Below are 13441 nucleotides of genomic sequence, written 5' to 3'. Positions count from 1 at the left end.
GGATAGTTGCAAGATTCTCTACTAACCCCACAAAAAATCATTTGATGGTTGTGAAGAGAATAATGAGATATCTAAAAGGAAAGGAGGAGTATGGTCTATACTATAAGAAAAATAAAAAAGCTGAATTAAAAGCCTACACTAATGTTGATTGGGCTGGAAACATTAATGATAGAAAAAGCACTAGTGGAGAAGCATTTTTCTTAGGTAAGAGACTAGTTACATGGACTTGTAAGAAACAAAAGTGCACCTCACAATCTACTACTGAAGTTGAATAGGCTGATGCTACTGTAAATTGTACAAACATTGTATGGATCAAACAACTACTCAAAGGTATGAAGGAAGAAATCATAGAATCAATGATACTTTATTGTGATAATACAAGTGCTACCAATATGTCAAAGAATCTTGTAATGCACAAAAAGACTAAACACATTGCAATCAAGTATCATTACTTGAGAGAATTAGTTCAGGACAAAGAAGTGAAGATGGAATGTGTTAACATAAAGGAACAAATTATCGATATCTTCACAAAAGCATTATCTAATGATGCATATGAGTATCTAAGAGGTAAAATAGGTGTGATACCCCTATCAAAAGCTATCTAAGTAACAAAGAGGAGTGCCCAATATCAAACAACCTACTTTTCAATACTAAAAATTGATGCAAAGGATCTTACTTTAGGAGCTATCTAAAGTAATCAAAGAGCTGAAACTTCAAATAAGTCACAAGCAAGGTGATAGAGGGAGAAGTTGAAGAAACTAAAAAGCTTATATCTACATGTTGAGATGACAAGTCTTTGGCATTGTTGTGAAAGAGGGAAATATTACTAATCAAAGAGAATGATCAAGGGAAATAATTGCTAAGGGAGATGAGGGATTTTTGAAGAAGATATCAATAGATGACTACTAAGAAAGATGGATAGATTTACTAATCAGAATAAGGGAGAGAATACTAATCAAGAAAGAAAATTGTTGATCAAGAGCTATACAAAAGGGAGAAGAGTTATCAAAGAGGGAGATATAAGAAGAAATATTTAGAGGGAGTTATAAGAAAGAGTTTTGTAACCTATTCAAAAGATGGAAGTTGTTGATAGAGGGAGAGATCTCAAATACAAGGAATTATTATTTTTCTTTTTGGTATTGTCCTACTATTTTGACCTATTTAGTTTGGTTGAACAAAGTATTTTCCATTTGGTTGATTAGTTTGGTTTTCTATCAATGCAAAAGAGGGGGATTGTTGAGAATAGATTGAAAACAATAAAAGAGGGAGTATGTTGAGATTAGATTGAAGAAGACTATCAAAGAAGGAGATTGTTGAGAACATATAAGTATGATCAATATGTTTCAATCATTATTTTGTCACTGATGTCAAACCTACTATTTGGTGATAAGAAAAATGCTTATAGATTTAAGTACTATCACTTAGTTGATTGATGGAGAGGATTTGATCAAAAGATATAACAATAGCACCTAGAGGAAAGGTTGAGTTATGATGATGTAATCAAGTACAAGAATCAGTTAAGATAGTGATATCATGATGTATTGATAATCTACTTAAGGTTACAAAAGGCTAATTACTCTAAGAAAGTTTAGAAGAACAAGTTACAAAAAGGATGTCTACCTAGCTTGACTGAGTGGAGAGTAGGTGTCGAGAAAAGTCAATGCAAGCCAAGCAAAAAATTAGTTGGATCCAAGTAAAAGTTCATTCTAGTGTATGACGAGTAGAATAGTGGATGCCATGTAAAGTTTAGTTAATGCCAAACACCAGTGAACTTTAGTTTGTGCCAAGTGATTTCACAGAGGATGCCAACCAATGCAGTATGGGTCGAGCATCAAAAGCTAGATAATTTCAAGCTACTACATTATTTAAAAGATCATTAATTTGATGGATCTAAGCTGACGAGTTTATTTTCTTGGAATTTTTGAACTAGGTGGAAGATAAGATTTATGACCTAGTGGTATGGAATTCAAGGAAAACCATTTTTAGGCAAATTCAAATAGGATTCAAGTAGAAGTTTCTAGAATAAATTTGAAATGTGGGATAGATTCATTGTATCCTACCTAATCCATCCTAAACCCTAATTTGGATGATGGAGAATGAGCAAGAAAAGATATTAGTTTCCTATTTATAGGAATGGTTGGTGAGAAGCAAAAGAGGTTGAGTGTGAGAACTTAAGGAAGATAAGGAGTCAAGGGTTTTTCTTCATCAAGTGACCTAAGAAAGGAGACTTCATTGACATGTTAAGCATGAAGGCTTAAGGATATGTATGCTTGAAGGGTGAACAAGTTGTCAGATCTAAAAAGTAAGAAGGCCAAGTAGAATGGAGGACTGAATTAGTGATCTATAATCTAAAAATGAAGTTGTAATTTTTGGTCAAATCAAGCCTTTCTATGACTCTAATAATTTACCAGTCTAGGGTAAAACTCTTTGGATTAAGGTTGACCTAATAATCATTTGTAAATCCTTTAACTAGGTGACATTCTATGTAAATGGTCTAAAGTCCTCTAACAAGGCTCACACCTACAGGGTGATTTAAATCCTTTAACAAGGTCACATATGACAATGTGTATTGTAACCTTTCACAGGGTTGGCCTTTCATAGGGCATCACTCTAGAAGAGTGAAAAATAGTAGCATGTTATTGGCATTTTTTCCCAAATTGGGTTTCCACATAAATCATTATATCAAGTATGTTGATGAATCTATTATGTTTCATGTTTACATTTCTACAAGTTGATTTGAGAGTAACCTATAAGTTTTAAGTGATTGCATAATATTATGGATGCATTCATGATGAAGATAAATGTTTTATGGGTTCACTGAGCTATGAAAAGTCTTATTTATACATCTAGACTTTGGATAACTAATTCACCCCCCCCCCCCCCCCCCCCTCTCAGTTATTATAAAGTATCCCAAAAAATCTATCTTTGATCTTAGTTGTACATTGATTTCTTATGAAATAAACTATAGCATTATTGAAAAAACTTGCTTGGCGGTTTTCTTTGCTTCTCAAAGTTGAGACACTACATGCTAGCTCACACTATGTGACTGGTTACCAAAGTTGATCCATTGAAGTATTTACTTAGCAAGGCAACTCTAATAGGAAGGTTAGCTAAATAGCTCATTAGACTAAGTGAGTTTGTGTTAGAATTCTTTAGAATAACTGAGAGGGGGGTTGAATCAGTTATTCAAGGTCCAAATGCCCTAATAATGCCTTTTTTTTCACTTTTTAATGAATCCATACCCTTTTCATCTGTTCAAATTTAAATCAGTCATATAAGCAAATTACTGTAAATCAACATGTAAAGATAAAACATTCAAGATCAACACATGACACAATGATTTACGTGGAAACCCAATTTGGGAAAAACCACCAGTAACATGCTACTTGATTCTCACTCTTCTGAAGTGATGCCCTATTAAAAGCCTGCCCTATTAAAGGCTTACAACACACTGTTAAATGTGACCTTGTTAGAGGATTTCACCAAACTATTAGGAATGGGCCTGGTTAAAGGTCTTTAGAACATCCACTTGGAATGTCACCCTGTTAAAGGATTTATCTAATGGTTGTTAAACCAACCTAAATCCATAGGATTTATCTTACTGTTATAATTGTTAGAAAGTAACGATAATGGTCTTTTGATCTGACATAACTTACAATATACTTTGCAGATTTTAGATCACTCTTTCAATTTAGTCCTTATGCTTGGCTTCAATCACTTCAGTTCTGACTGCTTGTCTCCCTCTCACGCTTCGTCTCCTTAAGTCTTCCTACTCATTCTGCTAATGCAATCATCCTTATGGTCGTCTATCCAAACAAAGTTCCTATGTTATCTTCTCCTTAGCTTATTCTTCAGCCTTTCATGCTTTTATGCTTGACCACGGCTCTCTCTCTCACTATCCCTTCTATTCCACACTCTTCCACACTATTTTTGTCTTCTTATATACAAGTCTAATTTGCCTTTGCCGCTCAATTCTCCCTCTCTAATTTTAGGGTTTCAAAAATGGATTAGGTAGGATACAATGTATCTACCCCTTATCTTGTTTTCTTTGCCAACTATACCTTAAAAACATTCTACATGGTGTTCTGTGCCACCAACTCATCATTCTTATCCTCCTTTTATTTCACAAATTTTTAGATAACAACTTTGTCAGCTTTGATTTGACGAATCTTTGATTTTCTAAATAATGCAGCAACTCGGCATTATTGAGTTACTGATGCTCGGCACCTCTGTGTCACTCGACATCATTGAGTTACTGGTGCTTGGCACCTCTATGTCACTCGGCATCATTGAGTTACTGGTGCTTGAACTTGCTTGGCACTTGACTAGGAATTTTCTCGGCTTTTACTAGCTTGCTCGGCACTTACTAGTGAACTTAGTTTGAGCTTTACACAAGACTTAGCTAAAACCTTAGATCTTTGGTATGTTTCAATGTGCTCATTCTTTGTATCTTTTAGTATGTCATCCAATACACTATTTCATTAATGGCTTGACTGATCCTTGTATTTCATTACAACATCATAACTTCAACCTTTCTCTAGGTGTTCTAGTTACATCTTATTGATTGCCTCCACCTTGACAATCAACTAATTGATAGTATTTGGATCAGTAAAGCAATTGTCATCCCTGCAAGCAGCAAGTTTGACATCAATGACAAAACAATGATTGAGGACATTCTTTAATAGTTCCATATATTTTTCAACAATTTTTCTTATGATCATTTCAATCATTTCCAACAGTTTGATATTACATACATTGAAAGAAATGCTATCAAAGGACAAACAATTGCTGATCAATTAGCAAAAGCAGCAATGCAAAGTCTTCTACCACTAAATATTGAATTCCTTGATGAATCTATTTTAATGTTAACACATCAAACATGGGTGATGTTATTTGATGGTTCCTTCACAAAACAAGGATCTTGTGTTGGGTTCTTATTCATAACACCAAAAAAATATTTATTTCCTAAGGAATACAAGATTCTATTTCCCTATACAAATAATCTTGCAAAATATGAAGCCTTAATCAATGACATGAAGATTACAGTTGAATGGAGAGTAGATGAATTGAATATATTTGGTGATTTATAGTTGGTAATCAATCAATTCAATGATGTTTATTAGACAAAGGATGAGAATTTGACACCTTATAAATGAATGGAAAATGATTTAAAAAATACTTTGTTCATGTCACTTTTCAACAAGTTCCTTAAGGAAAAATAAGGTGGTTGGTGCAATGGCTACTCTTTCTTCGATGCTAAAGATGCCTAAGAATGATTTTCAACATGAATTCCTGGTGGAGATGTTACCCTACCCTACTTATAACTCACCTAAGCCCTAGGTGATCTATTCTATCATAGGACATGATTTGTCCTGCTACCGTTATATCTATTCTTACCTATGTGACCAAATAATTCTAGACAATCTAAGTTGAAATAAAAAAATCTCATCTAATCCATAATGCATCATAATATGTCATTATTTCCATTGACTTGTTTAGGAGAGGTCTTGACAAAAAACTCCTTAGGTATCTAGAACCTAGTGAGTCCAAATGCAAATTAATCAATGTACATGAAGGCATTTTTGGATCTTACTCTAATGGATTGACACTATCTTGTTAACTTATAAGCATTGGTCACTATTGGCTAAATATGAAGCAAGAGGAAATCAAATATGTCAAGTCCTGAAAATAGTGCCAACTCCATAGAAATATGGTTCATGCTCTAGCTAGGGAGCTAGTTCCATTTATCACACTTTGGCCATTTCAACAATGGGCCTTTGATCTAATAGGTTAGATTCACCTATCTTCTCCAAATGGACACAAGTTCATTATCACACATACTAAATACTTCACCAAAAGTATGGAAGTAGTCTCTCTTTCCAATGAAAATGGAAAAACTATAGCTCTATTGAATTTTTATTACATCATATGTAGGTATTTTGTACCATCCTCCATTATTACTGACAATGGGGGATAGTTTAAAAATAAGAATCTCAAAGAGTTGTGCTCAAAGATTAAAATCAAGTAGCATTGGTCTTCTATTTATTACACCCAAGGTAATGGATGAGTAGAAGAATCCAACAAGGCTATCCTTAAGATCTTACATCACATGGTCAATAAATATTTAAGGGATTGGCACCTTCAAATTGATCCAACTTTATGGGCTTATAGAACTAGCATCAAAACTCCAATAGGAACAACACCCTTTGCTTTGGTATATGGAGCGGATGTTGTGCTTCCTATTGAGGTTGAGATTCCTACTTTGTGAATCTCTCTAAAAGGCCTCATTAATGATGATGATTACTAAATATCTTAGCTTCAAGAGCTAGAATTACTAGATGAATATCAACAAGTGGTATGTGATCATTTTTGAGCTTGTCAAAAGCATATGTCTATAAGCTACCACAAGAAAGTCAAAACATGTGACTTCCAAGTGGATGACCTCATGTTGAGGGAAAACCATAAGAATCAACAATAGATACAGAAAGGGAAGTTTGAGCCTAATTGAATTGGTCCATACATAGTTACTATAGTGTTTGGATATGGTGCTTATCAACTTTCAACAACTGAGGGAGAATCACTCGACGAATGTATCAACACCCTTCATATGAAGCAATTCTACAACTGACATTCTTTCAAAATCTCTTTTTACATACTTAAATGTCCTAAAAGAATTATTATCTTTTTGAAAACCTAGTAATATGCACATTGGTAATACCAAAAATAGTGAAATATTCAAAAATATGAAAAAATTGAAAAACGAGAAAAGTGCCACTGCTGAAAACCTGGCAAATAGACATCATGGTGGCAAAAATAGAATCTCTACCAAGAAAGTGAAAAATTGGTAAATAGGTGCCTCTTGTTTCCAATGCTACATCTTGTGGCACATATTCTATCTCTTGTATGGTTTATTTCCTTCTTTAGTTTGTTTCTTTTGCTCATGCATTTATGGATTGAATCTAGTCATAGTCTTGGGGGCAATACCCTATAGTGTCATAGAAGATCTCTTAAGCTTTAGTCACTAGTTATTCTAACTGTGTTTGTCTATTGTCCCTTACTTTACTATTGAGATTCCTCTCATAAAAGATCTCTTAAGCTTTAGTCACTAGTTGTTCTAACTACATCTGTATACTATCACTTACTTTACTATTAAGATTCCTCTCATAGAAGATCTCTCTTGCATCAGTCACTAGTTGTTTTGACTATGTCTATCTACTCTTACTTAGTTTCCTACTCAGATTCTTCTCAATGAACACTTCTCTCTAATGATTGTCAATAGTTTTCCTAACTAAGTCTATCTAGTATCATCCTCCTACTAAAGAAATTTCTTACACATATGTTTTGAACATCGATACTTGACATCAATTTTATAACACTGACACTAAAATGGAATTATTGACACTATTTGAGTTATGCTAAGATTTTCTTTATTTCTTTTTCTTTTTCTTTATCATTTCCCTTTGAGAAACTTGAGGATGTCTCCTTTAACTAGAGAAGTGAGGACTAGGGGCATGATCTTTCCTTTTTCTTTCTGCTTACTATAATGGTTGCAATGATCTAAAGCATACATATAAAAGGGGCGTCCACTATCAGAGTCTCTATCTCATATTGGATGGTTGTGTGTAACTCAAATCATTTTATATGGACACTTTAATGAGGTTGGTTTCTCTCCTTGCCTATTTGAGTGAATTATCTATGCTACAGCTTAATACTAGTACTCATCCTCCCAAGTGAACATATGGGTCACTACGAGTATACTTAACACATTTTTGTCTCAAGTTATGGATGCAAGGGTCATTGTGGACAAAATCTTTACTGAATACTTGGCATAAGAAGGATCTCTTGTGTGTTTAGTGTTTTTGCACCCAAGAAATATTTTAGTCATCGTAGTGTTTATGCTATGATGATTATGTTACCTTATTACATTAAAAGGGACAAATGTTCTAGTCGTTTTGGCTTCTTGTGCCTTAATGCTTACATTTAATCCCAACAAAAACTAAAACACATGTCATATTCCTAATCTCATGATTGCAGTCTCAGTGTGATTTATATGAAATTTACTTAAGAGTACATTTTGATTACTACTCTACTTACATCTTTCAATATGGGAGGTTGTTGGTTTCTTCAAAAGTAACATGTTTATTCTTGACTACACAAGTATTCAGCTCCTTGGTTCATCCTTTTTACTTTCATGGGATACCTATTATTAATAACAAATTTGAAACCTACATGAGATTTTATTTCATTCACATTTTTCATTTCACATACATATTTTCATATTCATCTCATCTACACTACTTTCATACATTTCATCAATTTGCATTTATCACAATCGTATCTCTGGCATCTCAGGTATGAAAAACTATAAGAGAATAAGTGACACATGAAAAGGTATGTAAATCAAAAGATCTCATATATATAAATCTCTCCAATGGAGTCAAGTGTACATCGATATAAAAATGTGTGCTACTCAAGCATCATCGATCTCAAATTGATACAAAATCATGCTAAGACATCCAAAATACATACTTAGAAGGTCAAATAGGAGAGAGAAATCTAATTTTTTCCTTCTCCCTCATCCTCAGGTGGAGGAGGAGGAGGAACATTTGCTCTTGTTGGCCAATATACCATCTAATCCTCTAGCATACTCAAAAAATCTAGGCATCTTCTTTGCTACATATGGCACTATTATGATATATCCTCAATAGTAATAGGTTTCCCTTGCACCATGTAATCGAGCCTCAACTTGTTGTTGCTCCAACTACTCATGAAGCTCATGAATCTCTCAATCTCAATCCACTATCTACATATCTATAACAAAAACCTAAATCTGCACCTCACCTAGTTGTCGTTATGTCATCCTCACTCTCTCCCTAGATCTCCTTAGGGCATCTTGGGTCTATGCCAGAGCCTCTTTGTTATGTGGCTCTAGACTAGGATGGTCTTGTATCTCCTCATCACCCATATCCTACTCTAGCTACTACGAAGGCTAGACATCAACATGCTACTTCTATGCCTCTACTCCAATACCACCTAAGGTCCCATCTCACCCTAAGTATGTATATTCCTAGTCTCAATCCCACTCCCAAAATCATTTGCATCTAATCTCATCTAATGTGGAGGGAGCTACACCTATGATGTATGCTACCTAGGTACCTATTTTTGTGGTTGTGGTTGTGGCTACTACTGTGGTGCTTGCACTAGCTCTATTGACAATATTGTTCCCATTGGTTCTATAAATCAAGGAAAGGGATGACTCAAAAAATGCTCCCTATATGTCAAAGTCATCCCCTCATTTGCAACTACCACCATATAATCCTGGTGTTTCATGGTAATGGAGCACACATTAATCTTCAACCTCTAGGGTCTAGTCTAACCATCCCTTCTCCACCTCCATGGTGAAGTAGGTGTAGGTGAAATACTCTTGTGATATGTATTGTGACCTATTGTAATATTTCCACACACATGTCCATGAAAGTCTCTTGATCATCTAGATTGAGTGACCAAGAGGTAAACATGTATCTGAGCTACACTCACACATCATCCCATGCCTCTATCTCTCTCCATGGCCACCATATCATTGACATAATGTCATTTAGCTATGATCTCCTAATCTTAGTCTTAACCACAGTAGTTTGGGTCATCTAGGCTTAGTACTTGCAAATGTAAGGCTCCTCAGGTTGTCTCACATTCTTATAGATGGGTCTCATTACTAGCAAGTGCTCCCATGCCTAAACCTATAGAACATAAACTCCTATTGACATTCTCTTCTTTTCCCAATATACAACCTCATGCATCTCATGATACATGTGGGCTAGCATACACTGACCCCATCCAAAATTTTCTAGCTGCTTCAAAATCCTCTGCAACATCTAACCCCACCCACACACTAATCCATGCTAGCCTTTATAAGGCATCACAAACCAACTCAAGAAAACTCCAAGTATCACTGCTAATCTATTTGTACCACCATAGATCTAAATCAACTTCTCCCAGGGAATGACTCTACCCATAATGATCTCATCCTATAAAATGGTCCTTAGTGCCAATATACCAGTTCTCAACTGAATGCCATACTTTGTCTAAGGTTTGTGAAATGGGATTTAAAGTATCCTATAGATTTCCTTTGGTGTGATGGTCATCTCTCCTAGAGGTAAATGAAATGTGTTCATCTCTAAATGGAAATGCTCAACAAGTGATGTCAACAATCTATGATTTACCCATACATCAGGGATATCACATAGATGTAATAAACCAAGAGTTCTAATATGTGCTCACTCAACAACATCTAGCTTCCTAATCAATGCTCTTATGGATAGATAATGTAACCTAAAAGAAATTTCCGGAAACACAACCTCTAAACATGCAAACAACATAACATGATTAATATCTATAATCCAAAACATCATATTACACTTAAATGTGAAAAAAAATAATGCATACATGTAAAAAAGGCTAATAAAAATGTAAAATGATGACTAAAACTAAAGTTTTTGCCAAAATTAATCATGAAAACAATGCTAGAACCTTGTGTAAGATTTCACATTCTCACACAAGGATGTAGGTTCTAGTGTGAAGAAATGTCTTCCTTGCACAAGGAAACTCACTAGACTGGGTGACAAAACAACATGATGTGAGAAAGCAGTTAACTAAATGTGGAAAACAAAATAGAATTAGGGTTTTTCACATGAGATATGGGTACCTCCCGCATGAGGAAACCTAATACCCTATGCGATAAAGAATTTTCAACTACTCATTGGAGGTCCATAGTCTGATGGTCAGCTGTGTCGCCTGGAACACTCAATATGATAACTTTGTACTAGGGCCACCATTTTTGCCTCAGAGCTCTTTTCTCCACAAAACACAAATGCACAAATGAATTGTAAATAACCTTTTGGGCCCTTATATAGGTTTTGACCTAATTTTTCAAAGTACTTTGATTAATGTGAAAATTACCCTATAAGATAATTTGGCTACTCTGAACCCATTTTCAAGATCAAACTTAAAAGCTATCACACTTAAACAACTCAAAAATGCACTTTAAAATTTTGGGTCTGATGTGATTGAATGATCGTGTAGTTCCACTTACTAATACTTTCTAAATTTGAGAGTATCTTCAAAATAAACATTACTTCAACCTTTTCAAAATTTCTCAAAAAAGTCAACTCAAGTCATCTCTACTCAAATTGGGTCAACCATGGTCAACTAGAACTTCAAAATGCTTCAAATAAATTTCATTCTAATGTGTCATCTTTTGACTTTTATCCCAAGAGGGTAGGATGATGATTACATCATTGGAAATCTTTGAATATTTCAAGTATGACTTCAAATCTAAATATAATGTCCTATTCATTAGGGGCATCTCATCACTTGGGGCATTTTTGTTCTTCCAATCTAGCATCATATGCTATTCAACTAATCAATCTTATAACAATCATTATCATGGTTTGATGGATTGGTATTGGATCATTCTAACCCTAATTCCTAAGGATTAAGCCTTATTTTGGGGATAATTCTATGACTCATGATTAGGTCTTGTTAGCTTTTTATGGACCAATATTTAGGTGTTCTATCTAGACTCTAAAGGATTAAGATCCATTTTTGGAGATAATTCTAAACTCTTACTGAGAATTTAACTCCATTTTGGAAAAAATTCCAAACTCTTACTTTCAATCACTATTTACTAGACAGGTATCAAGGTAATCTAACCTTGACTCATAAGGATTAAGCCTTGTTGTGGGGATAATCCTGACAATCATGATTAATCTTGACATCTTCTAATGGACAAGTATCGAGGAAATATAACCTTGAATCCTAAGAATTAAATCTCATTCTGGGAACAATTCTGTGAAGTTTGATAATCTTTGTTCTTTCATATTGAAATATAGGTGTTCTATCTAGATTACCTAAGGCTAAGATTTGTTCTAGAGATAACCTTGAAAATCTCATCAATTTGTCTCTATGTCGTCAATCTTAGAACCAATCTTAGCTCTTGGTCTATATTCTCAAACTTTTGATTTCTTTGAATCAACATGTTGCTCACACATTCATTTAAAGAGGGGCAAATGTAATACCCCTAAATTAGCACATTGGCATTTTGAATCAATTTCAGTCTATCAATATTACTTAAGTCCTATTGTACTAGGCAATTCTGATATTGATAATCTCTACTCAACCTAAGTGTAAAGTACAAAACATCATTAATCTATATTAATTACTTTCTTTACTTAATTCCTAAATATTAATTGAATTAGCTAAATCAAACCTATTAATTGAATTAATTTAATTATAAGTCCTAGGTAATTTAATTAAATTAGATCTACCCCTTTAGCTAATACACATAAAGAAGGAATTAAAATACTTTGGTTTAATTCAATATATGTCATGTTTATTGAAACTAATTATTTATTTAATTAGAATATCTAATTATAACCACATGTTTGAATGGATCAATATCCTTTCCTATTTCATCTCACATGAAAAAAGAATTAATAATATTGATTAATTCAAATATGTCCTCATAATTGTTAAAACTAATTAATTAATTAATTAAAAAGTAATTATGAACAGATATTTGAATGGATCATTTTTATCTCCTATTTCCTCGCATTCAACTCCATAAAAAATAGACGACTCAATCTTATCTTTAACCAAGATTGTAGACATTGATCAAATTCTAGGATTCTATATAAGAAACCTTCAAACTCTCATTTTAAAAGATGCACATGAAAAGCATAGAATTGATGCTAATCTGATTACTCAAGTGTCTTGCATTCAAATTTTCTCTTTCTTTCATGTGTTCATCATTTAGATTAAATTACATTCATCTATTCATTACTTTCTATTATTCATAGATTAATTTCGATTCCATTTAGATTAATCTTTATATATTTGCATTCAAAAAAGATAAAAAAAGATAGGTTAGATTGCATTTGAATTCTTTTAAACCCTTCATACTAGTTTGGTTTGGTTGTTGATCTCTCAATTCTGAGAGTGAATAACAAAACCCTGTCTAGTTAGAAGGCAACAAATCACTTTGTTCAACCATACTTAATGGATAATTCCATGTTCATTTCATGATGTTTCTGACATGTAAAGATCATGTTGAAGTGTGTGTGGATTTAGAGGTCCATAATTAGCACTCACAAACCCAAATAGTAGGGAAAAATCTTACCTCAGGGCACAATTGTACCCCAAAAAGTTGACCTTGACTTGCACTGCTCCAAAAAAAAAAATTGTTCACAAATCCCACAAGTTTAGCAAAAAGGGGATCCAAATCTGCACTTTAATTTGTTGTCCTATGCCTTCACTTGCAAGAAAAATGGTTTATTGTTTGGATCGGGGGTTTTCCTTGGTCAAACCCCAATATGGAATCAACCTTGAAATGTAGTTGAAATTGCAATAAGTATAAACAAAGTAAATGTAATTATTGAGCTTGCCT

Source organism: Cupressus sempervirens, chromosome 3 (genome assembly GCF_028749045.1).
Source record: "Cupressus sempervirens isolate cs-2001-9-10 chromosome 3, ASM2874904v1, whole genome shotgun sequence".
In the NCBI taxonomy this organism is placed as follows: domain Eukaryota; kingdom Viridiplantae; phylum Streptophyta; class Pinopsida; order Cupressales; family Cupressaceae; genus Cupressus; species Cupressus sempervirens.
This window is presented reverse-complemented; position numbering follows the sequence as displayed.